The 17,478-nt window shown below is 38.8% G+C and overlaps 1 protein-coding gene across 12 annotated transcripts in view; it reads right to left on the bottom strand.

Moving 5' to 3' along the window:
- The window catches only part of LHFPL2 (LHFPL tetraspan subfamily member 2), a 123,840-nt gene that overhangs the window by 30,982 nt on the left and 75,380 nt on the right, over positions 1-17,478 (bottom strand). For 8 of the 12 annotated variants that reach the window (XM_072860717.1, XM_072860710.1, XM_072860711.1 and 5 more), the window contains one exon: positions 11,875-11,982. The exons of the other annotated variants lie outside the window; for them this stretch is intronic. The gene's annotated coding sequence lies outside the window, so the exon portion shown is untranslated. The remainder of the gene's footprint in view (positions 1-11,874; positions 11,983-17,478) is intronic. 12 annotated transcript variants of the gene reach the window in all.

Genomic DNA, 17,478 nt, shown 5'->3' with positions numbered 1-17,478 from the left:
GCACCTGTGTGGAGACTGATGCACTCACTCATGCTTCAAGAGCCTGGCTGCTGAAGGCCAACTCAGAAAGCCTGTGCCATTCTCCAAGGAAACCCAGCAGGGCAGCTCAGCAGCACCACCACTTCTTGACAACACTGGAGAAAAATAAGCTCTGCCTGACCTGGAGCAGGTTTGACACAAGAAGGTGTCCTCGGTCCAGATGCCTCTGAGCTGCAGATGCTTTATAACACCCACCAGTACAAAAAAATGACATAACCAGAAGCCTTATAATACAAGTGTTAAATGATGACCTAGGAAATGTGATACTGAATTTTGTAAGAAGCTGTAGAAGAATGGCAGATAATTGAAATCTGTGCAAAAGAATGGTCAGTGATGGCTTAACCTTTGAAAACTCCTGGGGAATTTGTAAAAAGAAGTTTAATATAGAAGATCAGAATGTATCAAACGTAGCAGTAGCCTTTCAAACATTGAAGAACATAGTGCTGGGGGAAAAAAACCAAACCAACCCAGCCTCAACTAAGCCCAAGAAACAGGACACCTATGAACCCTTGTAAGCAATTCCCTTAAACCCATGAAGAACATGAGACTATGGAAATGTCTCCACGGTGTGTATATAACCCATGTGTGTATAAACCCGTGTATTTTATACACGGTGTGTATATAACCTGTGTATTTTATACACGGTGTGTATAAAATAACCTTTCCACAGTGTATTCCTTTAGAATGACAGGCTAAAATCCAAAGCTTAAACTATTATTTATTTGGGAGGAAAAGATCAAGAAGGGTCTTGGGACAAGCCGGCAGCTATCCCTCCATGCAATTTAAACAGTATTTTGTCTCCTGAGAATACTATGAAGACATGCACAGAAGAATGCTGCTGAAGACAACTTGAGTTAGGCTAAAACTGGATACATCCCTTTATCAGACCCCAAACAACCCAGTTTCCTAAGGGTAGGCTACCAGTGAAACCCTTATAACTGAGGGAGCAAAGCATTCAAGAGTTCAATACAGCTGCTAGGATTCATAGAAGTTTTACATCACATGGCAGAGTCATGCCCTTATGATCATGATGAGCAAATATGAATATTGCTTAAAAGGCAGGTATTATCCTAAGCTTGGTTTTGAAACTGTTCAAAAAACAACTGTTTAGCAGCACCATACTGAGAAAAACAAGGATGACTTATGCATTTTGTCTTCTGCTTTTTGAGGCAGCAGAGAAAAAAACATTCATTTAGGTTTGTTGGTATTGTACTTATGTGGTAGTTAATCACTCAAGAACAAGCAATGCCTTTGTAAGACAAATGAGGCATGGAAACAATTAACACAGAAAACCTCCATTTGCCTTTTTTCCCTTCCAGCCTTGGTAGACATAAGCTATATTTGCATCGATAGTGAAAAACAGGGGTTATTGCAACACTTCCATTACTGCACCTTTCTTAAAAGCACCTGTGCTGACTTTAAAAATATACTATAAATTCAGCTGATTAAGTAAGGTAGCATATAAAGAACGTATCTTTTTTAAGAAGATCTATATTGAACTTGATAAAATTAAGCACTAGCATAGAACAGATTTTTAAGTCTGACAATACTACTACACATACATCTAAATTAATTCAAAGTCATGCTCCACCACAGTATCTCAGGGAGGTTAAGTGTTATTCCAATACTGATAAACTGTTATGCATTCTGTCAAACAGATGCACTGTAAAAACTAGACAGAGAAATTAGAGAACATACCCCACCCACTTTTTTTCCCTCAGCCATGAAAGCAAGAAACTGAAGCCCACTTGATTCCAACAACAAAATCCAGGCAATGCTCACTGGGGAGGAATGATAGAGGTGTGTGTTTCATTTTATTTTGAAAAGATTTGCTAGATATATTCTGCAGTAACTTGTCATGCATACTATTATTTAGCTCCTAGTTAAAATAAAATTGTGGCTTAAAGCACAAAACAAATACAGACTATAACACTGATCTTTCAGCTGGTAAAATGCTTTCATGTACCCACCAGCATATTAAGACAAAATCCCTTTGGTTAGTGAGATTGTTTGAATTTGGTTCCCAGAATAAACTAATACACAACATCAAGGCTGTAGATATATCAGACTTCTCAACTACAGCAAAATTTTTGAAATGGTAAATATGTTTGCACAGATTTTTTTTTTTCCTGAGCAGAAAGATTTCATAGGACATACTTAGAAATGCTCAGTATCATTTAAAAATTCTAACTTCATTGCCAACAATTTATGAACTCATTATTTCCATAAGGCTTGCCTTGCTATTTGATCACAGGAATCACAAGCTTCTTTTGAGCATTAACATGCATCTACAACTGTAATCTTAGAAACAAAACAATAAACTGACTCAGTTACTATGTTTTCACTTAGATCGGCTGGTATTCAGGAAGTGAGACTCTGATTACTAATCACCTGAGAGAGCCCTTGAAATGATGAGTGACCTTTTAAAAGTTCAGAAGACTAAACACGTATCATGAAATCACTGGGAAACAGTTTCTTAAAGAAAACAGGTAATGGAGAAACTTAGTTGAGGGTGAACATATCACTGCGTGTCTGTCACATCCTGACTTTAATGTTTTGAACACGACAAGGCTGAGCGCCAGCCCTCTCCAAAAAACAGGGATGCTTGATTTTCCTCCTCACAATTAAAACCAATGCTTACATTATAGTCACATTGCCCATATATGCTGTAACACCAGAAGACTACCTATGTCAAAAAATTCTTGTGCTGTGTTGCAATATTGTGAGCTGAGACAGTGGTTTACACTAAGTCCACCAAGCAGCTATCAGAAGTTACAAACAATACGGGGCTTTCCAAGCTGCATTTCAAAGAAACAGACACATCTGAAAAGACAATGAAAAAAAAATACAGTAAGCTAAAACTGATTAAATCAAAGGTAACCCTTACGACCTCTCACTGTAAGGCAGACATGATCTTAAGTAGCGGAATTCAAGAGGCATCTCATTGAAATAAAGTCAGTAATTGGACCTGCCTATAGCAATTACATATGATAAACACAATGAACTTGAAGCCTTGGTACATATCAAAGACTATGAATTAACTGACACCAATGAGATTAAATGAGGAAAAGGAAAAGTGCAATAATAGAATACTGATGCATTTTAGAACAGCTTTGCTGCTTTCTCAGCCAGAAATGGTACATGAGAAGGAGATGATCTTTTGCTGTACCTCAAGAATGTATGTATTTGCTCAGATGTCCAGAAAATTGCAGACAGACAGACCTGGAATATTTATGGTAAAGGAAAAAAAAAGGGGGGGGAGGGGAAGGGACCAGAATGAGCCCTACTTCAAAACTGTCCCATTCTCCCCTTTTCAGTCAGAAGGAGATGATGAATTACGTTTTGTTTTTATTTTTAAAAAATAATTGAAGCATCCAGGAATCTGGACACAGTGGTAACACAGAACACTACTCAGTTATTTCTTGAAAGGACAACATAAAATAGCATGAAATCAAAAAAGACAACATTCAGTGAGGGCAAGTAGCAAGAAAGAGGAATCAGGTCTATAAATAGAAAGTGAAGAACAGCTAGCAGTACTACAGAAAAGGATCCAACTGTAAAATGGGTTGCAACTGAGTAGGAGTCAAAAGTATGACAAGATGACAAAAGCAAAACTAAAAACTTCTAATTCAAGGATATGTCAGTACTTTTACCAGGACAGAGAAGGAAGTGATTCCATGCACTTCCAATGTATCCAGCTTTTTGCTTTACACTTTAGAAAAAGATGTAGACGAGACAAGAGAGACCAGAAGACAGCAACAAGAATGGCCAGAGATCTTAAAAATGAGACATATGAGGGAAGATCCAAGGAGCCTTAATTCATATGAAAGAGTAGATCTATAATATGGTATTAACTGAGGTAAGTTATACAACTAGGATCCTAGAAACAGGATTCACAAACAGTGCATAAGCCATTAATAGATGGATGTTTTATCCAACAAACAATTTTGTCCTTAAATATGAGACACAAGGTAATTCGGGTACTTGTAAAAACAACTGCACTGCTGAACAGAGCCGTAAGAGAACAGAATGGAACAGAAAAAATCCTGTGTGGGGTTAACATCTGTATACGACTTTACCTTTCTCCCAGTTTCAAGTTTCAGCAAGAGCTATGAAAGCAGCTGTGGCTGGGGTAAGGTCGCATGGTTGGACAGAAGTGTGGTAAGAATTTCAGGGTGATCTGAAAAGAGCTTTCTTTTACAGTGCAATCAGTCAAACTCAAGATTCATGCCCTTCACATGGCCAGTCTATAAACTACAGGACAATAAATCAACCAAATCAAAACAGGATATGCAGGGCAGTCGCTGCGTTTCTAGAACACCTCCTCTGGGATGCAGATGCAAGACACCCAAGGGGTTTTGCAGTAACTTCCAGCCCAGGTGATACACATGCTCAAAACGGTCCAGAACTAATTATAAAACTGAATCCCGTAACATAATCTGCTGCTTGGCTTCCTGGCGGCATTAGCAGCATGCTGCAGGAACCTGCAAGAAAAGCTTTGTATGCCATCACAACTCAAGGATATTCTTCCTGAAGTTTTAGTTATGCTAGCACAGAGCTTCTCCACATTTCACTTGGTAAAGTTAAGGCTGCAGAAAGTAACTACGTAAGTGTCAGAAAAAAGTTCAACTGCGTCAGTTGTTTGTTGGAGAATTTCACGTTGGGTAAGGGCTTCCCCTTACAGGAAAGGGGAATAAAAGTCATTGCAACTCAGCCTAAAACTCCAGCACAGGTTCCCTTTATCCACCAAAATGTAAGTTCTGCCTTAGAACAGAGATTGTTCAACAATTTCCACTCTTAAAACACATTTTCATTGCTTACAACTTTGCTAAAATAGCAGTTTGGGCTGAAACTTTCCACACCAGATGCCTGCCTGAGGCTGAATTTTCTTGCACAAGTTTCAGCCAAACGGTTCAGATGTTTTAGAAAATGAAGCTACATTTTTCAGCATTAAAAGCTTCTGGTGACCTTTTTCTTCACGAAGGGAAGACATTCCTGACAGATTTCAAATGCCTGTTAGCTTGATAGAGAAGTAAGATTTGTAATAGGGGATAAAATCTTCTATCCCATCATCTGGTATGTGACATTGAGGGGTGCACATCTACCGTGATCTGGCAGTTGTAAGCCTTTCCTAAGTTTGTCTAGCGACTCAAACCTCCACAGACTGCACCCTCACTTTGCACACCTTCCCCTCAAGCTGGAGTCCTGACCAGAACAGCAGAACAGAGTCACCATCCCCAGGGGACAACATGTGATTTCAATCAGCTCTGCACCATGACAGACCAGAGCTGGAATCAGAGCCCTGTGAGTCACTGAAACATTGCTGAAGTGAAATAATTTCAGCCCTGTCTTCAGACAGGGCGTGCTTTTCTCTCTCCTGCCAGTGACTGGGCTATGCAGAAGGACAGGCTGGGGGGCTGCTTTGGAAGGAAACAGTGAAAGACCTTTAAAAACTAAACCCAAAAAAACAACCCACCAAACACACACACGCAAACAATAACAACAACCACACCACGGCTGAAGACTGGGTGGGCTGAAGGAATGAAGTGAGCTGGAAGAAGATGGAGAGTCTGCATCAGGGAGACAGGACTCACTGATGAAGAAACAGATAGGGTCTGCCCAGGGGCCACCCCAACCAGCTTACTCAGGGAGAGCAACTGGGTGTTAACGATAAGAGGTGAAAAGCACCTAGAAGCGTACAGAATTTATTTTGCACAAGCAACCTCAAATCTGGCATTTCCTTACCTTTTAAAACTCTGCAAGACAGCATTCTTAAAGCTCCCTCGTTCTGCATCTGTAATGCTACTTTAAAGTATCCACATGCGCTATTGTGAAGAGTGAATTTAGATGCTATAGTGAGCCAGCCTAGCAGGGACTCCTTGGAGGCTAAACCTGACCTTTTTCTTCCCATTCCCAGATACATTTTCCTTCCACTTCCCTGGTGGCCACTGGATCTCTCCATGGGGTGACTGAATACACCACCCCAGCAAAAAGTTAACAGAGAAGAGAAGGGAAGGAAAGAAAACCCAGGAGGTAACCACACAGGCATCTTCTCAGTGAGCAAATTGAACTGGCTCCCAGTGAAGATGAGAAGCACCCCAGCTGGCAGTAGGAAGGGGACAGGACCACACAACAGGGAGTGGGTGGGGAGGAGAGCAAAACCTCCCCCTTCTTTTCTGATAAAGGCCTTCAGCATCACAAGTTGAAGGATACTTATTACAAAAATTACAGTGTGACATATCGAAGCTTTAGAAGCAAGAACACTGTTGGCTTACCTAAAGCTAGTATCTCTGTTTACAGACAAGCAATGTTTCAAAACAATTGCTTAAACCTCCCCACCTATTAGGGCCCCTAAAAACAGAAGCTTCTTCTAGAAAAAATGACAAAACTATTGATATTTCTTCATTCATAGTCACAACTCTGGAGTCACATGCTGAAATTATTTCACTTCAGCAATGTTTCAGTGACTCACAGGCTGGTGCACAGTATATTCCCCACAAAGAACTCAGCTTTATTGTTTATCTCATATCTATGATGTTTAAAAACAATATAGTTTTATTTAGTGTCTCTTATTTTTCTGTTGTTCAGTCACACTGGTCCAATTGTACCCAGTGGGCACCCTGCCCACTTCAAGATTAAAACTACACACATAGTCCTTCTGTTTTCATTAAAAAGTTCTTCCTCCTTTACCCACGTAACAACTGAACTGGTATTCAGACACTACACTCCAGAAAGAGTTTTGAAGAGTTTTCTTTCTACCAATTTTTTCTTAAACAACAGCCTGCTGACCCCACCCCAGCCCAACCCCAAACCCTGACAATTCTTGCAAAAATATACATTTAAACCGATCTCAAAAAAGGGGCCAGTGATCCAGCTCCCAGTTGTAATGCTTGCATTTGAAAATAACAGCAGCAAGGTGGTTGGAGAAGCAGTGTCTCTGGCTCTGGACGAAACAGTCCAGCTTTTGTTTGGCTCCAACACTGAGCAGGAGGGTTCAGTGACCAGAGCCAGTGACCCTGGTGCTGGCATACCAGAAACCTTGTAGTCTCACCAGCCCCAAGACACCTGTTGGAGAACCTTGGTGCTGGGTGAGACCCCCTAAAGTTTCAGAGACCTGGGGAGGGCAGATTTCCCCATGCCATGGGCTCAGTGCAAGGATGCCAATTGTAAACGTGAAGCTACTGACCATCCTGGAGCATGCAGAAAGACACGCACAACTTAGTTTCCCAAATGGTTCCCTGCAGTTCAGTCCTTATTTCACAGACATACAGATCCAGCTGTGGCCTTCCCCACTCCATGATCCTCCTGGACAGAGCTGGGTCTGCATCACAGATCTGCAGCATGAAGCATCCCGGCGTGGGGAAGGGATTGCCACGCCATTCTCCAGCTATGGACTAACACCATTCGTCACATCAGCTGACAGATTAGACTTGTGTGCTGGGGCAAAAAGGAAAAGCAACAAAACCCCACCACACACCAAGCAGTCTGCAGCAAGAATGAAAGATTCTTGCATCACATTCTTCTCATGCTGCATTCAGGGCCTTTTTGGCCCAAACTCTCTTCCTGACCTCATCTACCATGACTATCCTCCAAGTCCTGTCTCAAAGCTCATTTCCTCAAGGGAGCTCAACAGTTAGAAATTGCAGCTACACGTGCACATTAAAAAAAACTAAATATGCACAGACTGTCCAAGCAAGCTCTCAAAGAATAAGCTTCCAGTTGGTTTAGTCATCCAGTTCCAGCAATCTACTTTGTTTCAGCCTGTTGCTCTTATCTTCAATACATTAATTTTATTGCAGGATGCTTTCCAGGGGCAGAGCACTTTTGAAATCAGAACATCAGACACTAAATCCTGACATGGGATTAATGAGAGGAGGCCTCTGTTGGAGGCTTCTTTGGGCTCTTGGAAGGTAAAATATACTTGTTTAGAACCTCCATCTCTTTCTAGACTGTCAAGTGCTGAGTGCTTTTATTATTACATACATAATTGAAAATACCTTTACTCTCAGTCATGTTGAGTTGGGTACACTACTCCTAAATGCAAAATGTGTCCTCTCAGAGTTTTAAAGAATCAATGTGAACACCTATATTTGAAAGTTCCAACTGAATAAATATGTAATTAAAAAATTTAATAAATGTTGCAAGTGTATATCGTATAGAAAAACAAAGTACACCTATAAGTGTCTGTAAATGCATACAGTAAAGAAAGCAACAAGACAGCTTCCAGCAAATAAGAGCATTAGTAAATTTGCATTTAAAAAAAAATAAATCACCTTTTCCTTTTTCCCTTCAGGAAGAGCTGATACTAACTGAAGTAATTTCATTTTCAGATAACAGACAGGAAAGAATTTCTCTGAGAGAGATGAAAGGATTTAGGTAACACTGTATATACAATTAGAATTCTCAAATGTTTGCATCACTGGCAGTTCCTGCGGGTGCTGGGGGAAAGATTAAGCTTGATTAAATTGCAGATTGTGCAAGTTTATTTATGGACTCAGCTGTGAAACAGAGAATAAAAATCTATTTGAAACAAAGCTATTACCCATTAATCTGTTGGTAAAATATCTGGTGTCAGTTTCCCAATTATTTTCAACATAAAAAACATGGGTTTAATGCGAGCTGAAAAATAAGTGAAGTCTAGTGAAAGTATTAGATGAGGAAGTGAAGGGACAAGCAAAATTATTTCAGTCCAAGAGTCTGAAGTAGAGATTTCACTGCCTATTTGGCCAAAATACATGGTTCAGATGTGTTTGTCACATGGTTCTAATTCATGTAATAACCTATTCAACTCAACAGCCATTTATTTTCAGCACTAATTACTCATTAGCACATGCATTTTTTCACAGCAAGATTTTGCTAACATTAAAATATTTCCTGGACAGTTTGGAAGCCCTACTGTATTCTAAGCCAGACAGGTTGATTCAAAAATTGAAATCCTAAGAAATTAACCACCCAACAATGTATTACAACAAAGAAATTAGAGGTCAGAGATGGAAGGACATGGAAAGTCAGCAAAACATTCCTTATAGTCCATTTTTCCCCTGAGACTGCCCAGGACCATCAGACAACCAGCTATATTCCTGTTCTTCATGGGGGACCTGAATGTACTCATTACTGACAAAATAGTTTTCAACCCTAATCTAACAATACTGAATATAGACTTGAAAGTTTATTCTTAATTCCAGCAAAGGCAGGATTTAACCTGTTCAACCCACTTCACAGAATACTTTATAGGGAGGAGCACATTCAGCCATTTTTTAGATTTCAAAGCTGTAAGAGAAAAATCTGAGGTGGACTTGGGTTCGATCCCCTTATTGCACCATGCTGCTGAAATGAAAAAGTTGCCTCTGTTCCTAGAAGAGTTCAGACAGTCCAAAAGCAAGCATTTGTTTTCAGGAAGTTGTATTTAGAGGCATTACAAAAGATTGTCAAATTTACTCAAAAAGTAGCTAAAAGAAAGGCTGGAGCTTTTGCTGCTAACTTGGCATATGAGAACAACAAAAGCCCAAAACAATTAAAATTACAAGTCAGAGCATGAAATATTCCAGGCTTTGATATTTTTTTGTATTGTCTCAGTTTCTCTAGGCTTTTAAAATGTCATAAATTGCCTCTGTGCCAGAGACATTGCCTTTCCAACTCACAACTCTAAGTGCTTGTTTATGTGAAATACATTGCTGAGTTAGCCTTCACCTCTCAGGTCTAATCATAAATTATACTGCCAGGCAGATTTCGTAAAAGCTTTTAGCACTGATTTAGCTATGGAGATTGAAAAAAGAATGCCGAAATGGAAAAAACCACAATTATTGGATGGAATATTCCCTTACTTAAGCCACGTGTTAAGAAGTCCTCTAAAACAAATCCTGTTTCAGTCACCCATGCAAAAGACAGAAGTCAGCCCTTCAGGGCCTTTCACAATGTAATACAGGCTGAAGAATCAATTTTGCAAAAAAAAACTTGAAAGCAATAAAGGGACTTGTGCAGGGTAGAGCTAATTGGCAAGAAGTGATCTTTGTGCATAGCATATGACAACACGGGAAGTGCTCTGGGGTGCGTTAAGCTGCCATTTGATGCTGAAAGTCCAGATTAATAGGTTAGAATGCCCAAAGAGAGTAAGATCCTATGTGAAAGTGAAGCTTTACACAGTATATTTGGGATATTTTCTCAGCCATTCACCTCATTCTCCTTAACAGAGGCCTCTGGCAGTAACAGAAGTACAAGAGCTTTCCTTCCTTTCTTTTTTGTAATGCCAACATCATTCATGTAACAGCCTATAAGAATAAGCTTCTTTTTAAATTCTCCTTCCTTACATAATAAGCATACAAATGTGCCTGGGTTTTCTGTCTATGGCAATGAATCTCCATTTTGCAGGATTAAAGATTATAGTGGGCCACAAAAAACCCTTTTGAGAGAACTCTTCTTGCTATGAAGAGTCCTTGCAAGTTGAATTTCAATGCTTCCAACGTTCGCATTCTGAAAAACACCATTCACAAAGCTGAAAACAACCCATTATTCTTCGACTGCAGCCATCAGCTAGTGCTGACAAATGTTTGAAAAAATTTGAAAAGAATATTCAAAATGTACCAATTCAGTCAAGAGTTACTGCACTGCTTGCACACTTTCATTAGAACATATAGAGAATATATCCTCTCTAAACCCACAGAGTTAAAAGAAAGTGACATATGAAAAATATGTACAGTAGTTTCAATAAAGTTTCTTCTCTGGTGTACTAAGTTGTATTCAGCTATTAGACACATTATTTTTAACATTAAGTGAAAAACAATCTTTTAATGGCCTTTGTAGGTCAACATTAATTCAATTCTTTGTTGGTAGCCGTCCTAAAAAAAGAAAAAAAAAATTTTGAGCTCCTTAGGTGTGGCTTGAATTGATTTTGCTGTTCTGTTTCATTGCCATTTTAATCTATACTTTTCAATTCCTGTCTAAATAGCTTCTTTCTATAGAGTTATAATATTTGGGAAAGAGAAAAAGAGCGATACTTCTATTTACCTTCCCCTCCCCCCTCACTCACCTCTCCCCCATAAAGTGCCATCTACAGGCTCTTCATTTATGAATGTTGTTGGTATTATCCTAAAAGCAAGGGAAAACTCTGTCTATCTTTTAAGACTATATTTTGGCAAGTGAAAGATAATTCCTTACACAAAAAGCTGATGCCTGAAGTTGGATTTCTCTTTTAAGTAGGAAGGATGCAAGGTTAATTTAAATTTTCCTTATGCTGTTTTGAGAGTTGTTGAAAATTGCATTTAAGGCCAAGAACTGAGTTCTGAGAGTAGGAAGAACTTTGACATGTTGATCAAAACTTTAAATCACCTCCTTCAACAGCTAGTATGAGAACATTTTAACAGATAAATAAAGCAGAAGAATGTAGATCCAGTTCACAGGTACTTAAAAAACAGATTATACAAGTCATCGTACACTTCTGTAGGGGTGTATTTGACCTTGGTCTACCAGTATAATCATAACATGGACCACTGAACCGCAGTGGTAGCAAGACAAGACAAGTAGTTAATGTTTTGCCAGTGGATGCTCTTAACACTTTGTCTCACAGATACTCAACCTATCTGCCTATCAACACATCTCTGTAACATCTCCTTAGGAACAAACAAACTTCCACTGCAAGATCTTCTCTCTCAAAAAGATCCTGCAATAACTTTTAGAAAACCAGCGATAAACTTCTTCAATCTCTATGCAAAGGTGGCAGTTCTTTGTAATCATGTACCTTTTCCTCCAAACAAAAGCTCTGCTCTTGCTGGATAAACTGATCTTTTGCAAAACTCATCACAGGAGTGGTCTCAGGCTAGAGCAACTGCAGAAACTCACCCTGTCACTCAGCCTGTCTGTCCTGTTGGTCGTTATTCCTCTTCACTGTTGAGATCCTTAACATTTAGCTATGGATTAAAGAAGCAAATGTCTCCAGTTTGGCTGGCACTAGAAGAACAAAGGAAAATTATGACAATCTGATGAGGAAAACAAGACGAATTGACAAAATGTGCTATGCTTTATCTGAAGATGGGAGAAAGCATGGTGAAAACAGAAAGCATGCAAGTGGATGAAATGACAAAATAGAAGGATATCAATGGCCTGGAAAAGATCATGCAGATAGCTCATGTGTATGTGAGACGTAACCACCTAACCTTACCAAAACAAAGTTTCTTTTTTTTTTAAAGAAAAGATAATTGTTATGATTCTATGTTTGGGAACTACAGTCTCACAGAATAATGCTCTCCATAATCATTTTTCTTCTGCACAAATATTTACATTGTATTAGTGGAAGAGTAACCCATACTCTTCCCTCCCTGGATTAAAGCATTGCCACCAAGTTATACAAGAAGTCACAGCTAACTGTGGAAACAGCTGCTAAGCCACTTGTATCTCTGTTGCTTTGTAATACCCACTAATAACTCAGAAGGATCATATCTTACATCTGCTTGTCTTCTCTTCTACATCAAAGTCTTAACAGATAGCTTATAAGTGAAGTTGTCATAGAAGCTAAGTCTCAAGGAGAGGCACAGAAAGCCGTCCTGTGGTTGCTGCAGATGTTCCCTTCTGTACGTTTACTAATAGATGCCTGCTGAGTTTTAGCATTCTTGGAGCCAGGGTTTCCAGATGTCTCCTCCAAAATTCATGCAAATAACCAGGAAGTTTACAGAAGTGACACAATCTAAAAATTTCTCTTTCCTCACAGTTTTTTCCCTGCAACCTCTGATACCCACAGAGGAATTGTACACCACCACGTGAATTTGCTGCCCTAACACAAACACACACAACAACAGCATACCTAATAAAAGTGTCGCAGAAGACCCCTATCATAAACCACCTCTTTCACGTACCAGAGACAGCCACTGATGCTCACCAGCAGCAGTCAAGCCACTGGGCTGCACTGCCTGCTCCTAGTGCCAAGCGTTCTGTTCATACCCATTTTGTCAGGCCAAAACAATGGCCTGACATCAATGCCAGTGCCAAAACATTGGTCTCAGAGCCATTACCCATAAGGTCTGACAGCACAAAATGAGATACAGAACTCAACACACTAAAATTTAATGAAAATTCACCCCAACGTAGACTTGACCAACATTTTTCTGGCCATCCTATCCAACACTGCCCTCAAGCAAAGGCATCTTTCTTTATTTTCCAAAGAAGTCCTTTGAACACAAAAGAGAAACTAAGATATATGATTCACACATCCAAACTTTCAAATCATGTTTTATTATAAAATTAAACCCTGCCACATCCCTGTACCAAATTAATCAAAGAATTTCCTGTTGATCTTGAAGAATGAATGCGGCCACCCTATTCTTATTTAAAAAAAAAAATAAAAAAAAATCAGATTGTACTGCAGAACCCAGCTTCAGTGATTGCTGTATTTTATTCAAGGACCCTAATTGCTTCCAGCCAGCAACCCACAACAATGGCTTCTGAGTATACATACAGGCATTTATTTTTCAGTGACAATTTTATGAAGATGTACATGCACAAAACAGGTCCCATGCAGGCAGTATTTACAGCCTTCCTTGCCTCCTGCCAGAAATTTTTCTTCTTCTTTAAACAAAGAACTACTGCTTTTCCTAATGGAATGAACATTTCTAAAGCCCCGGAAATCTAGCTGCAATTAGGCAATATAAATCAAACCACAGTAATGAAGCACACAGATGACCCAGTTTTCTAGCCAACATAGCAGGAAGGTTTTTTTGGAAGTATTTCTAGTGATTTTCAGCATTAGCATACAATATATTTTTGTCTGTCAGACAGCTATTCTCCCTTCCCACAAAAAATTTTTTAATTCTGCTTTGTAAAAAAAAAAATAAAAGAAAGAAGAAAAAAACCCAAACCCCACAAATATATAAGATGAAACAAAACAAAACCCCCCCTATGCACTACAGTTAAAAGCCATGATCTATATGGGAAACAGAAATCATTCAAACTTTCCTCCAACAGCCAGCATCATGAGAGTTAAGAATAATCACTTCAAACACAGACAAGACTTCCAAGACCTTGACCTAATATCAGTGAACAAGGGCACAACTCAGGGCTTTTGGCTGAAATGGGGACCAGCTCCAAATATGACTCTTCTTTGCACGAGCAATTCCATTCTTGTCAAAGCTTGTAGTACATACCTATTAAAAATACTGATTTTATAAAGTTTCAGGTTTTAAGAAAGTTCATGGAAAATTCTTCATCAGCTTGATATCAGGCAGTGTCAGCTGGTAAATGGCAAGTTGAAACAATTGCAAACTATTCTGGAGAATACTTCATGCAAGTTAGAAAGAGATTCAATGAAAGCACATTTCAAAACAGTCTTGGCCCAATACCCTTTTCCAAACAAGCATCATGTACTTGCTATTGACCAACATTCAAATCATTGCTATAGGAGCTTATCCATCAGCCTCCCATCTGCTCAGTACCTCTCTGTTTTCCTTCCCTTTTTGAGCTAAAAGTAATCTTTACAATGTGAGGGGATAGCCGTAAGACTTAAAACCTGAGAAAACAGACTCTGCCAAGAACTACTGTTTTCTTATTAATCCTGGGATGAGAAAACACAACAAACACATCACTCACCTTCAGGAAGAACCTCTTTTAACTTACAGATCAAGCTTCACTGTCCCCTCTCCAGTCCTACACCATGACAGAATAAAAGTTGTTGCTCTCACTAAAGTCACAATAGTATCCTCTTTCTAGAGAAAGAATTACATCTTGTCCCTCAGACCTAAAATTAATGTTTGAGTACTAATTATTTTTTGTAACATGTAAATGTCAGCTTATAACAGAACAACAAAGAACTGCATGAAAGAATTCTGCATTTCAAAGGTGGCAGCTATGGGTAAACAAAATACTGTGCTAGAATACTGCACTGACAGAAGCTACATAATTTATAGTTTCTACAAACTGCAAACTCCAGAGGATGTCCCTACTACAGCTGAAAAGAAGCAGAAGTTAAGCGACACTGAATGCTTTTCTCTGAATACCGCTGCAGGAAGGCTTTCCACTCAGCAAAGAAAAAGCTGGAATCTGCTCTTTTTTCAGTAGTATTCAATATGCTGCACACAACTTCCAAAAAGTCTGTGTGATTGAGAGTCCCAAGTTTTTCTTCTCTCCTTCTGCAAAACCATAGTTGCCTTTTGTACTTTAGAAAGGATAAGTCACCTACTGAGGATTGCTCTGTACTAAAAGCTGAGCTCCCTCTTAGAACAAAGGGGCACAATTCAATTTACCTTTTAGAAGGAGCAAGCAGGCAATTCTGTCCAGCTATAAGTAACAGCAGTACTAGATAACACTAATGCTAACATTTGAGAATTAAAGATGATGACAATGATCTGGGACAATGCCCCTTATTTTGTTAAAATTATAAAGGCTGTATGTTAATCAGCATAGCTGCCATCAGCCCTTATTGTGCAATTGTAAGCCATCATGCGCAAGTCAGCAAAATGCTTTAGCAACTGGAAAACTCAGTCTAGACCTTTATCAAAAGACGATCAGAATAATAAGATCACAAAGACTTGTGCATCCATTTAATTAAAATAATATGTTCTTTACTACAGTATGTACTTCATCACACTTCAGCAAACATCAAACCAACTCCAGTTCATCACTGTTTAAAGAACTTTTCCATGGCAAAACCATCTATTCTGTTATCATAAATTTAGATCGAATGATAAACATTTTACTCAACAGACTTTGTTCTAGACTATGCCATAGAAACATCAGACTGTTAAGGCTTTTAGAGATAGAATTGAGTCTGACTAGCTTTTTCTTCTTCCTCAAATAACATAATTTAAACAAATAAAGTAAGCTGTAAACTACCCAAATCTATTTAGAAATTAAAAAGCAGGAGAATTGGAGCAGTTCACAATTCAACAGATTTTTCCATGTAAATACACTTAGGTCCCAAAGAAGAGCACTGCTTTTGTTCCAAAAATAATTAGGGAAATGACAAAAGGTCCAAAATTTTATCTACAGTTTTCTATCTCTGCTCTCTTTTTGTCCAAGACTTGTAAAACATCTGAGGCTAATATTTGTTACATTTCTCTCTGGGCCTCTTTTAGCCCTGTGATTTATAGACTCTAGAGGTGAAAAAAAAATGTCTCAAATATAATGAGGTGAAAGATATAAAACTATTTAATAGTGTTCTAGTAACAAACTTTTTGCAGGCTTTTTCAAATAACATGCCAAATTCTGTGAAGTTCTAGAAGAGCCTTTTAGAATGAGGTGTGTTTCAACATACAGTCCATTGTTAAGGGTGTAGTCACTGCTTACTGAAGCCAACTGGAGTTTTTCACCTACCTTCAGTGGACTCTGGACAGAGGTGTACTAGCATTACTACAGAGACGGAGATACCCTTCCTTCATTCAAACTTAATTGCATGCACGCAAACGTCATAGGAATAGCTCTTGAAAAAGCCACAGCTGTTTCTCACTTCAAGCGTTAAATCCAGGTGGATCATGTAACGACTCTTACAGTTGTGCTGATTATTCCAAGTTTGAAGACAGCCAACGTTTTAAAAATGCCTAAAAAACCTGGGTGGATTAGGCCACCCTGGTTGGAAAATCTGACAAAAGACATAACTTCGTATAGTTCTTGCTGATTTAGGCATGCTGCAAATTGCTGGACCCTTACAATAGACACTGCATCATTGCACCCTTTGCCAGTTAGGAAAACAGGATTAAGACACACACACAAACAGCTAAGAATATGGAACTGATCTATAAATTAAACACAAGTGAAAAATGGACTAATTTTCTCTTCATCTAAGAGTCTGCTATTCCGACCCTCATTTCTCATGGACAAGAATGGAAATAGTCACTTGAATATCCAGTTTTATGGACCTGTTTTGGAAAATGATCCTTTCATTAAATACACCACATTTTACAATACGCTAGCTTCCAATGAATCAAACTGCAAAGATCTGTGTCACATTATTTAATATCTTATGTTTAACCAATATGAAGTCAAACTTATATTTTCCCTTAGTGAAGGATGGGTGTAATTACTTAAATCAATACTTATAATTTCATCACCTGGCACAGAAAACAAAGTTCCATCATCAAAATACCACTGCACAGTTCCCGGTGATATTAATTTCCTTTTTATTAGCACGGATAACACCACAAAAATATGCAGCTAGGTGAATCTACAAGCATGATCCTGTAAAGAAATGTGCAACTATAGCCGATACCAATCGAAACTAAGGGAGCTCAGATGATTTCCAGCTCTTGTGATTTTATCATGAGTCATATCTGGTGTTTTCCTTGAGTCATACATTTAGGAACCTCAGCAGTGGTGCCTATAATTAAGTTTTACAATTTTGTTACTGTGGTGAGGGGAAAAGGCATCTGCTTTTTTACATATATGCATCCAGACATGAAGCATGCAGGTGACACCCTTGGTCACATGCCAGACTACCGGGTATCAGATTCTGTTGCACAAAAA

This window comes from Ciconia boyciana, chromosome 4 (assembly GCF_034638445.1).
Source record: "Ciconia boyciana chromosome 4, ASM3463844v1, whole genome shotgun sequence".
In the NCBI taxonomy this organism is placed as follows: Eukaryota; Metazoa; Chordata; class Aves; order Ciconiiformes; family Ciconiidae; genus Ciconia; species Ciconia boyciana.
The sequence above is the reverse complement of the archived record's forward strand: the minus strand, read 5'-3'. Positions and strand labels throughout refer to the sequence as shown.